At 48.3% G+C, this 13,509-nt stretch overlaps 1 protein-coding gene across 40 annotated transcripts in view; it reads left to right on the top strand.

Moving 5' to 3' along the window:
- SORBS1 (sorbin and SH3 domain containing 1) overlaps nt 1-13,509 on the top strand; it is a 275,655-nt gene that overhangs the window by 142,860 nt on the left and 119,286 nt on the right. For 3 of the 40 annotated variants that reach the window (XM_050959929.1, XM_050959932.1, XM_050959931.1), the window contains one exon: nt 2,639-2,743. The exons of the other annotated variants lie outside the window; for them this stretch is intronic. The gene's annotated coding sequence lies outside the window, so the exon portion shown is untranslated. The remainder of the gene's footprint in view (nt 1-2,638; nt 2,744-13,509) is intronic. 40 annotated transcript variants of the gene reach the window in all.

Here is a 13,509-nt window from a genome sequence, read left to right as displayed (position 1 = left end):
GGACGACTGTGACCTGTCCGTGACTTTTACTAAAAATATGCGTGACAAAATGGGGAGCTCCAGGCTCTTTACATCACCCAGGGGAGCCTGGCTCAGAGCTGCAGTGTCCTGCCACTGCCTGCCGTGTCTCGGGGCTCTGGGACACCCTGGCCGCCTGCGGTGGCTCCATGCTCAGGGGCACCCCAGCTCACAGTGGCCGGAAGTTCAGGATCTCCCTGCCGCCCGTGGTGGCCAGGAGCTCGGGGTCTCCCCGCTGCTTGAGAGCTCCAGGGCACCCCTGCTGCCTGGGAGCTCTGGGGCACCCCTGCTCCCTACCCCGCTGGGAGCTTCAGGCCATTCGTGCTGCCCTCTGCAGCTGGGAGCTTGGCCCTCACAGTTCCCAGCTACCAGGGTGGTGGGGGCCCCTACAACTCCCAAGCACAGGGGGCTCAAATCACGGAGGTCTCTGAAACTCATGGATTCCGTGACTTCTGTGACCTCCATGACAAAACCGTAGCCCTAATTATAGTACAGGCTTCAATGGAATACTTTTGATAACTAGAAGTTTGACAGTGCATTTTCCAGAAATTGCAGAGGACAACCTGAAGTCTCTCAGGATTTTTAAACATAAAACACAGAACACACTATAGGGAGTAATTTTACGAGACATCATTTAGGACTATTTAAACCTGGGGAACATTTCTTTCAGGCACCTTGCCCATGTGGGTTGTATGGGTGCTCACACACACCTGCATGGTCACAGCCACACTTTCACTTTCACACCCTGCATTAAAAAGAATAAAAAGGCCTGAGATGTCTCCAAGCTTAAAAAAATAAAGAAAAGTAAAAGGACCATGTCTGAGGAAGATAACATGGTCTTATCTAGGTGAAAAAATCTCGAGATTATATTGTATAATATAAATATATAAATATCCTATAAAATATAAATATCCTATAAAAATAGCTAATTGGGCGAGGAGAAAACTAGCCAATCACCCAGTCACTTAACATTCATTCATCAGCAACATTAAAAATAAAACATTATATTCCATTTCATCACCTCCAGCTCTTTCTGAGAAACGAGGCTTTTGCAATAATTTTTGTATTTTAGAACTGGGCTATAAGCCAAACATCTTATCTTCTGGAATCTTCATCTTGACAGAGGAAATTTACTTTAAAGCCCATCAGTGAAACCCACTTGAAACATGACATTTTACGTTTTAGATAGGATCTGCATTCCAGTACAAGCTATTCCTCTCTCAGTATCAAGTGGTTAAATGGTATCACTGCTCTTGTGTTTTTGGCTTTTGCTTCCTGAACAAAATTCAGTAGTGCTGCCTTTTCCCTCTAGAGGGCATGTATTCAATCCATAGCAATGCCTCATGCAATAGAGGTTGTGATTAGGGTGACAATTTTGTCACAGACAAATTTGGTCACGGAATCTGTGACTTCCAGAGATCTGTGACTTGAACCCCAGTGCCTGGGAGCTGTAGGGTCCCCCACTGCTCCTGGCAGCTGGGAACTGCGGAGGCCAAGCTCCCAGCTGCAGAGGGCAGCAGGGGTGCCATGCAGCTCCCAGCCAGGGTATGGGTGCCTCAGAGCTCCCAGGCAGTGGGGAGACCCCGAAGTCCCAGCCACCATGGGCGATGGGTCCCCCATGAGCTCTGGCCAAGGTTCCCCAGAGCATGAAGCCGCTGCGGGCCGGGGTACCCCGGAGCTCCGAGACGGTGCAGGTGGTGGAGGGACACTGTAGCTCTGAGCCAGGCCCCCCTGGATGGTGTGGGGAGCTTGCAGTTCTCCATTTTGTCATGCATATTTTTAGTGTGGATAGGTCACAGGCTTCCATGAGTTTTTCTGTATTGCTCGTTACCTGTCCATGGCTTTTACTAAAAATATACGTGACAAAATCTTAGCCTTAGTCATGATTGCATTGCTACCTGTGGCTGTGGTGTGGTGGCTGTGCATCTGGATGGTGCTGGGGCAAGCTGCCACATTGTGTGTAGCTCTGTGAGTGACCAAACTTTCTCTGATTTGGCCTCTTTCCCAGGGGCGACTAGGTATTTTGCCGCCCCAAGCACAGCAGGCAGGCTGCCTTCGGCGGCTTGCCTGCAGGAGGTCTCCGGTCCTGCGGATTTGGCGGCATGCTTGCGGGAGGTCCGCCGAAGCCGCGGGACCAGCGGACCCTCCGCAGGCATGCCGCCGAAGGTATCCTGCCTGCTGCCCTCGCAGCGACCAGCAGAGCGCCCCCCGTGGCTTGCCATCCCAGGCACGCACTTGGCGTGCTGGTGCCTGGAGCTGCCCCTGCTCTTTCCTCCCATCTATTTTTATCATCCATATTTTCTTTTTCTCCGTCTTCATCTCTCTTTTCTCCCCCATTGTCTGTTTGCCCTTGCCTGGAGGGACCTAAGAGACTGTCCCCAAGAAAAGAGACTTTCAAGGTCACCTCTACACTGAGAACATGGCTTGGCTTTTATTCCACTCCCTATCCTCCCAGAAAGCCTTGCTCCCAGCCTACATTTCTAATGGTGCCTGCCCTACAAGTTTCTTTGAGTCCTATGAATTCTGGGATGACTTCTCTATCCCAGACTCCTTGCTAAGTGCAATGGTAAGGGCAGTGGCATTAATATAACACGTTTCTCTCCCTTTCTCTCTCTCATAGGTATGCATTATTATGTAATAGTTACATGTGAAAAGAAACCGGAGTCGCTGGTGAAGAATCCTGACTGTTTCCACTGGGCCTGAATAGTTCAGCCAGTTGATTAAAGTGAGTACACTGCAAAGGGTGGGGGAGATTAATGCAGGATAGGGTTGCCATCTCTGAGATACAAAAAAATGGGACATCTGAACCATTTCATCTGGGACAGCCACCTCAGAAAAGGGATCTGATATAGGAAAACTTGGATAGGTGGCACCCTGTGCACGGGGGTGGGAAGGAGAGGGGAGAGAATCAAACTCTGACTTTTAGCACCACAATCACAATATTCTGTCATTTGAGCTAAATTCCTCTGTACGTGGTAAGCTGTCCAATGGGGTCTGACCACAGAGGGTGACAAGGTCTCTCTCTCTCCTCCGTCCCCTCCTCCTCTCCCCCATGTGTTAAAGAAGCTAGTCAAAAGTAGAGCTGTGGGAAGGATGGAAACTCCATTTGTGAAGGATTTTGAGATTTTGAAAGTTGGCTTCATTCTGAATCAGAACAAAAAATGAAAATTTTAAATTTGACATCGTTTAAAATGTTGCCTTAGGATCTGATATATAATATGAAATTTTAAAAAGGCAACCCAAAAAGTTGTCTCAGAATAAAAAAATGAAACGTTTAGTTCCGTTTCAACATCGTTGGAACTTTTTTCCTGATTTTCTTCTGAAATGAATTCCAGTGAAAGCGACCTGATTTTGTGAAGTATTTCAGTTTTAATGAAACTGCATTTGCTAACGGAATATAGTTTTGTCCAGGTTTTTCTGACTTGCTCTAGCCAAAAATGTGTAACCCAAAGGAATTCAAGTAGGGTGACCAGACAGCAAATGAAAAATCAGGACAGGGAATGGAGGGGTAATAGGAGCCTATATACAGGGGGAGGGATAGCTCAGTGGTTTGAGCATTGGCCTGCTAAACACAGGGTTATGAGCTCAATCCTTGAGGGGGCAATTTGGGAATTTAGTTGGGGTTTGGTCCAGCTTTGAGCAATGGGTTGTACTAGATGACCTTCTGAGGTCTCTTCTAACCCTGATATTCTATGATAAAAAAAAAGACCCTAAAATCAGGGCATCTGGTCACCCTAAATTCAAGCCCCATATCTGAGTGCCATCTTGTAATGACCTATGGCTGTACAGATACTACAGTCCTCAACAAGGATCAAACTCAGTAGCTTCACCACCAAAGACTCATACATTTATTTATTATATGTATTTTGAGAGCAGCACAATGCACAGGATGCTGCCCACACATGGAAAGGCTTGTGCCCTGCCTGGGGAAGTTTATCCCTCTAAGCTAAATGCATGCAAGACATCTGCTCACCGCCATGCTGTCTTTCTGTATTTGGCCACAGATTTTGTTGTGAGTCTCATAATACAACTCAGTGGTTCTCAAACTTTTGCATTGGTGACCCCTTTCACACAGCAAGCCTATGAGTGTGACCCTCCCTTATAAATTAAAAACACTTCTTTTATATATAAAACTATTGTAAATGCTGGAGGTGAAGCGCTGTTTGAGGTGGAGGCTGACAGCTCGTGACACCCCATATAATAACTTTGTGACCCCCTGAGGGGTCACAACCCAAGTTTGAGAACCCCTGTGATGTGTGGTGTGTTTTTGAATGCCCCAGCTGCAGGAGGCATGGGATTAGCTGAGACTCTCATCTTGGATTGAAACCAAGCAGTATGTTTTTAGCACTCATGGTTGCAGAAAAAAGCTTCAAAATGTGACCTGAGTGATCTCAAAGGCTCAGAAACCAAAACAACCCCCCCGCCAATGTTTTACTTTTTAAAAATTAATTTTCAGCCAATTTCATTATTTTCAAATACTTGGGGCTGGCAATGCTGATTGGTTGTGTCTCTGCTTTTTTTCTCTTTCTCTGTCATGCTTATGCAGGGTTTATAATGTGAACTCCATGCAGTTTCCATTCTAACAAAGCTAGTGTGAAAAGTTTGGGGGAGGAGGGAAGGGAACAGATCTGTGCTGAAAGACCAGAAATTGTGTTTGGATCTCTGCCATGTTTTTGGTTAGGAGTGTTATGTTTACAACATGCACACACAAAGAAGTGAGATAAAAACACAAATATTCTTGCTGAAAAGTTGCAACGTAACACAACTTTTATTCTTTATCCAGAATGATAACCCACTCTAGCCAAAAACAGAGAAAGACAAAGCAGCTGCTCCATAAAACAGAGGCATAACTCACCCCACCTTACCATGGACTACCTGGCTGCAGACTGACTCTGATCTCACCCTTCCCTACACAGTTTCCTAGCCAGCAAGTAGGACCAGGGAACCTCTGAGGATTTAAAGTGATAGCTACACGATTTAATATTGTTTTCCATACACCGCAGAGAGGAAGTCAAGGGGTTGACTGTTCCTTGACAATAGAGATGCAGCACTGGTAAAACAGAGTTGTATTCTTAGAAGGAGTTCAGAATCCCATCCAGTCCCAATTGCCTTGTTAGTTAATTTATGGGTTGAAAGAGAACTGGCAGCTCTGAGATGAGGCTTGATATTTTTACCCCTACGAGGCACAAGTGTGTCAGGTTTTAAAAGTTTTGTACCGAAGCACAAAGCTTTAGAGATACTGTCATGGATGAGGCTTGCCTGTAAAACCCTTCTTCCCGTAGTGTGATCCCCATGGCAAGCCCACTAGGAGACGGAGTAGTTAGGAAGACAAGGGTCAGAGCCCCTGGAGCGGGAAACTGTTGCTTCTCAGAGATGCTAGAGCTTTATAAATGAGACAAATGGGAGGGGCAGCTTCCTGCCATCCTTGACCTCCTGAAGGCACCAGGAGAACAGCCTCTCCCGTCTCTTCTTCCTCTTCCTCCCCACGTCATATGCGCCATCAGGCCCAGATTTCAGTGTTCCAGAGTCTGGTTGACTCCTCTCCCACGTAACTCTACTGCCTCAAACTGACGCACATTACCCGTGTTGTCTGAGGGTATGTCTACACTACAAAATTAGGTCGAATTTATAGAAGCCGTTTTTTTAGAAATCATTTTTATACAGTCGATTGTGTGTGTCCCTGCACAAAATGCTCTAAGTGCATTAACTCGGCAGACTGCGTCCACAGTACCGAGGCTAGCATCGACTTCCAGAGCGTTGCACTGTGGGTAGCTGTGGGTATCTATCCCACAGTTTCCACAGTCTCCGCTGCCCAATTGGAATTCTGGGTTGAGATCCCAATACCTGATGGGGCAAAAACAGTGTCACAGGTGGTGCTGGGTACATGTCGTTAGGCCCCCCCCCACACCATGAAAGTAACGGTAGACAATCATTTTGCGCCTTTTTTCCTGGGTTACCTGTGCAGATGCCATACCACAGCAAGCATGGAGTCCACTCAGCTCACCGTCATCGTATGTCTTCTGAGTGCTGGCAGACGTGGGACTGCATTGCTACACAGCAGCAGCTCATTGCCTTTTGGCAGCAGACGGTGCATTACGACTGGTATTCGTCATCACCGTATTCCTGGGTGCTCTTTTAGCCGACCACGGTGAGGTCTGTCAGGGGTGCCTGGGCAGACATGGGAGTGACTCAGCCAGGTCATTCCCCAGTTGTATTGCACCGTCTTCTGGCAAGCAGCCAGGAGATGATGGCGGCTAGCAATCGTAATGCAGCATCTTCTGGCGAGCACCCAGGAGATGACAATGGCTAGAAGTCGTACTGCTGCCAGCCTAAGATATATAAGATAGATGGAGTGGATCAAAACAAGAAATAGACCAGATTTGTTTTGTATTCATTTGTATTCATTTGCTCCCCCCTTCCTCCGTGAAATCAACAGCCTGCTAAACCCAGGAGTCTGAGTTCAATCCTTGAGGGGGCCATTCTATGTGACAATTGTTTATTTCTCCTTGATGCAAAGCCACCCCCTTTGTTGATTTTAATCCCCTGTAAGCTATGTCGTCAGTCGCCTCTCCCTCCATCAGAGCAACGGCAGACAATCGTTTTGCGCCTTTTTTCAGCGCAGATGCCATAGCACTGGGAACATGGAGCCCGCTCAGATCACCATGGCAGTTATGAGCACTGTAAACACTGCGTGCATTATCCTGAAGTATATGCAGAACCAGAACCTGCCAAAGCGAAACCAGGTAAGAAGGCGACAGCAGTGCAGTGACAAAAGTGATGAGGACATAGACATGGACATGGACTTCTCACAAAGTACGGGCCCTGGCAGCGTACACATCATGGTGTTAATGGGGCACGTTCATGCCGTGGAACGCCGATTCTGGTCCTGGGAAACAAGTACAGACTGGTTGGTCTGCATAGTGTTGCAGGTCTGGGACAAATCCCAGTGGCTGCGAAACTTTTGCATGCGTAAGGTCATTTTCATGGAACTTCGTGGCTTGCTTTCCCCTTCCCTGAAGCACCAGAATACCAAGATGAGAGCAACCCTCACAGTTGAGAAGTGAATGGTGATAACCCTATCGAAGCTTGCAACGCCAGACAGCTACCAGTCAGTCGGGCATCAATTTGGAGTGGACAAATCTACTGTGGGGGCTGCCATGATCCAAGTAGGCAAGGCAATCACTAACCTTCTGCTAGAAAGGGTTGTGACTCTGGGAAAAGTGCAGGCCATAGTGGATGGCTTTGCTGAAATGGGATTCCCCAACTGTGGTGGGGCAATAGATGTAACCCATATCCCAATCTTGGCACTGGAGCACCAAGCCAGCGAGTACATAAACAGAAAGGGGTACTTTTCAATGATGCTAAAAGCACTGGTGGATCACAAGGGACGCTTCACCAACATCAACATGAGATGGCTGGGAAAGGTACATGACACTCACATCTTCAGGAACTCTGGTCTGTTTCAAAAGCTGCAAGAAGGGACTTTCTTCCCAAACCAGAAAATAACCGTTGGAGATGTTGAAATGCTTATAGTTATCCTTGGGGACCCAGCCTACCCTTTAATGCCATGGCTCATGAAGCCATACACAGGCAGCCTGTACAGTAGTCAGGAGCTGTTCAACTATAAGCTGAGCAAGTGCAAAATGGTGGTAGAATGTGCCTTTGGCAGGGGTGGCCCCAGGCCTCAGCACGCCAAGCATGTGCTTGGAGCGGCATGTCGCGGGGGCGCTCTGCCGGTCACCGGGAGGGTGGCAGGCAGGCAGCCTTCGGCAGCATGTCTGCGGAGGGTCCGCTGGTCCCGCGGCTTCGGTGGACCTCCCGCAGGTGTGCCTGCGGAGGGCGCTGGTCCCTGCAGGAGGTCCACCGGAGCCGCGGGACCAGAGCACCCTCCGCAGGCACACCTGCGGGAGGTCCACCGGAGCTGCGGGTCCGGCGACTGGCAGAGCGCCCCTCGGGGCATGACGCCATGCTTGGGGCGGCGAAATGTCTAGAACCGCCCCTGGCATTTGGATGTTTAAAAGCGTTCTGGCGCAGTTTACTGACTCAGATAGTCCTCAGCGAAACCAATATTCCCATTGTTATTACTGCTTGCTATGCGCTCCACAATATCTGTGAGAGTAAGGAGGAGATATTTATCGTGGGATGGGAGGTTGAGGCAAATTGCCTGGCCACTGATTACGCGCAGCCAGACACCAGAGCGGTTAGAAGAGTACAGGAGGGCGTGGTGCACATCAGAGAAGCTTTGAAAACCAGTTTCATGACTGGCCAGGCTACTGTGCGACTGTTCTGTTTGTTTCTCCTTGATGACCCCTCCCCCCTTGGTTAACTCTATTTCCCTGTAAGCTAACCACCCTCCCCTCCCCCCTTTGATCACCGCTTGCAGAGGCAATAAAGTCATTGTTGCTACACATTCATGAATTCTTTATTAATTCATCACACAGATAGAGGGATAACTGCTAAGATAGCCCAGGAGGGGTTGAGGAGGAGGGAAGCACCGGGTGGGGTGGGGGAGGAGGAAAGGACAAGGCCACACTGCACTTTAAAACTTATTGAATGCCAGCCTTCTGTTGCTTGGGCAATCTTCTGGGGTGGAGTGGCTGGGTGGCTGGATGCCCCCCCACCGCGTTCTTGGGCGTCTGGGTGAGGAGGCTATGGAACTTGAGGAGGAGGGTGGTTGGTTACACAGGGGCTGTAGTAGTGGTCTGTGCTCCTGCTGCCTTTCCTGCAGCTCAACCATACGCTGGAGCATATGAGTTTGATGCTCCAGCAGCCTGAGCATTGACTCCTGCCTTCTCTCAGCAAGCTGACGTCACCTATCATCTTCAGCTCACCACTTACTCTCTTCAGCCCGCCACCTCTCCTCACGTTCATATTGTGCTTTCCTGCACTCTGACATTGTCTGCCTCCACGCATTCTGCTATGCTCTGTCAGTGTGAGAGGACAGCATGAGCTCAGAGAACATTTCATCTCGAGTGCGTTTTTTTCACCTTCTAATCTTCACTAGCCTCTGGGAAGGAGAGACATGTAGCTGGTGGAGGAAAAAAAAGGGAGAGTGGTAGTTAAAAAGACACATTTTATAGAACAGTGGGTACACTCTTTCACCGTAAACCTTGCTGTTAACATTACATAGCACATGTGCTTTCGTTACAAGGTCGCATTTTGATGGCTTCACCCCTCCCCCTACCGCATGGCTAACAGCGGGGAGCATTTCTGTTGAGCCACAGGCAAACAGCCCAGCAGGAATGTCCACTTAATAAAACCGCCCTATTTCAACCAGGTGACCATGAATTATATCATTCTCCTGAGGATAACACAGAGAGATAAGGAATGGATGTTGTTTGAATGCCAGCAAACACCAGGACCATACGCTGCAATGCTTTGTTCTGCAATGATTCCCGACTATGTGCTACTGGCCTGGAGTGGCAAAGTGTCCTACCATGGAGGACAGAATAAGGCTGCCCTCCCCAGAAACCTTTTGCAAAGGCTGTGGGAGTACATCCAGAAGAGCTTTATGTAGATGTCCCTGGAGGATTTCCGCTCCATCCCCAGACACATTAACAGACTTTTCCAGTAGCTGTACTAGCTGCAAATGCCAGGGCATATTAATCATTAAACACGCTTGCTTTTAAACCATGTCTAATATTTACAAAGGTACACTCACCAGAGGTCCCTTCTCTGCCTACACGGTCTGGGAGCCCGCCTTGGGTGGGTTCGGGGGTTACTGGCCTTAGGTCCAGGATGAGAAACAGATCCTGGCTGTTGAGGAAACCAGTTTCTCCGCTTTTTTGCTGTGAGCTATCTTCAACCTCCTCATCATCATCTTCCTCGTCCCCAAAACCCACTTCCATGTTGTGTCCTACTCCATTGACGGAGTCAAAGCACTGGGTTGGGGTACTGGTGGCTGCACCCCCTAGAATGGCATGCAGCTCATCATAGAAGCAGCATGTTTGGGGCTGTGACCTGGAGCAGCCATTTGTCTCTCTGGTTTTTTGATAGGCTTGCCTGAGCTCATTAATTTTCACATGGCACTGTCGCGAGTCCCTGTTATAGCCTCTGTCCTTCATGCCCTTGGAGACTTTCAAATGTTTTGGCATTTTGTTTACTGGAACAGAGTTCAGCTAGCACGGGTTCATCTCCCCATACACCAATCAGATCCCATACCTCCCATTCAGTCCATGCTGGAGCTCTTTTGCGATTCTGGGACTCCATGGTAACCTTTGCTGATGAGCTTGCAACTCTGGCCAAACAGGAAATGAAATTCAAAAGTTCATGAGACTTTTCCTGTCTACCTGGCTAGTGCGTCTGAGTTGAGAGCGCTGTCCAGAGTGTTCACAATGGAGCACTCTGGGATAGTTCCCGGAGGCCGATACCACCGAATTGCATCCTCACTACCCCAAATTCGACCTGGCAAGGCCGATTTCAGTGCTAATCCCCTCGTCAGAGGTGGAGTAAATAAATCGATTTTAAGGGCCCTTTAAGTCGAAAAAAAGGGCTTTGTCATGTGGATGGATGCAGGGTTAAATTAAGGTAACGCTGCTAAATTCGACCTAAAATCGTAGTATAGACCAGGCCTGAGGCACACACATACTGCTGCTGGGATTCAAGGGTTACATATATACGATTGCAGTAACACAACCCCCCTCCAGTACAATGCAAACGAGGCAGCAGCTTCAGGGTTTCTGTCACGCTAAGCACATAGGGACTGTTCACATTATGAGAGTGCTGTGCCTTTTATGCACTCCGCCCCTCCGCAAAGGGAAAGTGCTTTATCCGGGTCATGGAAGAGGGTGCTGGAGAAGCTTATGGGACAAATCAGGCCAGTTTTTATGCCATGCTAATCCTGCTACCTCCCAAAGCAGCTACATTCTACCCCACCGACAGCCAGGGGTGACTCCATTGACGTTGATGGAGTGGCACCATTTTACACCTGGCCTGAATTTGACCCCTGTGTTCTCACTGCAATATTTTTTTCTAATGAGAACTTGGGAACCATTATTGAATGCTATTCCAGGGACAGGCTGTATTGTCAGGCATCGTCTTGAGCAAGAGGCCAGCTGCAGAGCCCAGAAGGCGCCTCAGAGTCACAGTTCCTCCCCACTTCTTGCTTGGTTGGGGAGTGGAGGAGAACTGGTAATAATTTTCCACTAGCCTACCCCAGAAACAATCGATGACACTTCCCATGCCAGCTCAGCTGTGTTGGTCACCTAGGCTCTGTCCTGCCCTGCTCTGAGGAGGGAGGGAGTGGGCACACAGCTCTCAGTGTCTGGGTAGGTGTCCTGCACAGGCCCCCAGGCCCAGGCCCTGGCTAGCTCTAACTAGTCTGGTATTTTTCTTTCAATGTGACTAAACAAACTTAGAGGCTGTGACATATTTTGGTCTAGTATGAATTTTTTGCCAGAGGCACATAGGACACTGGGGAGAACTCTCAGTGCTATCTCTCCTTTCTTTCATTTAATATATAATTCGTTTTTATGTACAACCTGCAACCCCATCCACAGATCAAATATTCACTTCAGCCTGGAGATTAAAGAGCTCCAGGTCTGGCAATCTGGAGCAAAGGCGGGCAAGAAATAATCTAAATGCTGCATATGGCTTGCATGGGAGATTAATACGATTAGGCTGTCGTCCGTGGGGCAGAGGAGATGGAGAACTCTGATCACTAAATGAGTCATGTGAAGGTTAGAGCTATAGATGAGGAGACAGAAAACAAAGGTGAGCTTATCAGAATGTAACCGGTGAAATCCAGCCCTTACACATACTCATTGTCCCTACACTGTACAGGAAATGGAATGTGCTTAGAGCTTGGTGGATCTCTGAGCTATCAAGCTGGCGGCTCATACCATCATTCCCCTCCCGCTTCTCTACCCATCCTTTGCATGTGGGAGGCTGTTGCCTAATTTCTGAAGGGCTGGGGGCCTGATTGCCCCTCCCATAATGGACCACATCTCACTAGGCCCATGGAGCAGCAGCCACCTGATTAGGTGTCCCAGCCTTGGGGTTTCAGTGAGTGCTAGAAAGCTACAGGGAGGGAGGAGGCATGATTAGCTCTCTCACTAAGCCCCCACTGTGGCCCAGGGCAAGGTTTCCTCCAGAGGGAGCAGCAACTGGTATCTGAACCCAATGTCACACATCTTTCATGCCACTCTGCCCATCTCAGAATGCCAGACAGAGCTAAATAATACAGAGCGGTGCAGAAATAAGACTTTTATCAGCTGAGGTTTGGGAACAGATGGAGAATCTATGAGGCAGAGATGCTGGAAGGGATGGAAATACGTTTCAAATGTTTTCCTTAGTGTCTTCCCAATCTGCTCTTAGATTCACAGCTTCTACTGATTCCACGTGGCAGACAGCAAGAGCCCAAAACTGAAATATCTACAGTTATCTGGAGGGAAATGTTTGCTGAGCTATGTTGAAAGGGTCAAATGACCAGTGACAAAGTGTCATGGGTGCAACTCATGGCTTGATGGGCAAATTCTTGTTTGCTTTAATCTAGGCTAAACCTTCAGTTACTGGAGGAGAACCGGGGTGGGATTTGTAAAGTCATTTAGGGGATTTGGACACTCATGGGTTTTATTCTCAGCTGTACCAGTGACTTCTTGTGTGTCCATGGGCAAGCCACTTAGTCCAGCCTCTTCAAAAGCAACCTCTAAGTTTTGAGACTTTCAGTGTTTGAGCCCCCAGTCTGAGCTACCTTGGGCAGGACACTGGCAGCTCCTCTCCAGTGCAAGTGGAGCTGTTTGCATGTGTGAAAAAACAAACCCTTTATCTCTCTGTGATTCAGCTGCTTGAGTATGGAGTGGGGATGAGACTTCCTGACCTGGCTGGGGTGTTGGAAATGTAAATGCACCAATGTTTATGAGGCCCTCAGATATCCTGGTGACAAGATCCAGAAAAGAACTTGGCTAGTTCTCTGTGGAACTGATATGCAAACCCAGGAACTCCTGTGTCCCAGCTCTGTGCCAATACACTAGACCACTGCTGTCTCTCTAAATACTCAAGCTTTTATATACCCGGGGTGGGCTGTATTTTGAACACAAGTTAATTGGGACCCAGTATTTTCTGTGCTGTACAGAACAACACTAATCATTCTAGTTAATTATCCAAGCTCTTTTTCTCAGCTAAAGAGGGAGAGACTGCTGAGTTGGGGGTGGAGGGGCAGTAGAAAGGTTGGCCCGGATTTTTTGTCTGCCTCCTATTGAGCACATTCCTTCTCGGCACACCTGAAGTTAGAAACTGCCATGCTACGGAATGCTGATTTAACTTCATCAGTGCCTGATGTCTTACAGCCCCCATAGTGTGCCTACCAAGTTTTGGTGGGGAGGTAGGGGTTGAAGAGAAGTGGAATTAAGTTCTTCTTAACTCCTAAAGGCAATGACTTGAAACACTGAAGTGTTTCATCTGGGAAGGTCAGAGTCAGATCCAAACATCTACTCAGCCCTGGGTTTGGGGCTAGGTCCATCAATATTAATGACATATACAGTAGGTGCAATA

Source organism: Gopherus flavomarginatus, chromosome 6 (assembly GCF_025201925.1).
Source record: "Gopherus flavomarginatus isolate rGopFla2 chromosome 6, rGopFla2.mat.asm, whole genome shotgun sequence".
Classification (NCBI taxonomy): domain Eukaryota; kingdom Metazoa; phylum Chordata; order Testudines; family Testudinidae; genus Gopherus; species Gopherus flavomarginatus.
This window is presented reverse-complemented; position numbering and strand designations above follow the sequence as displayed.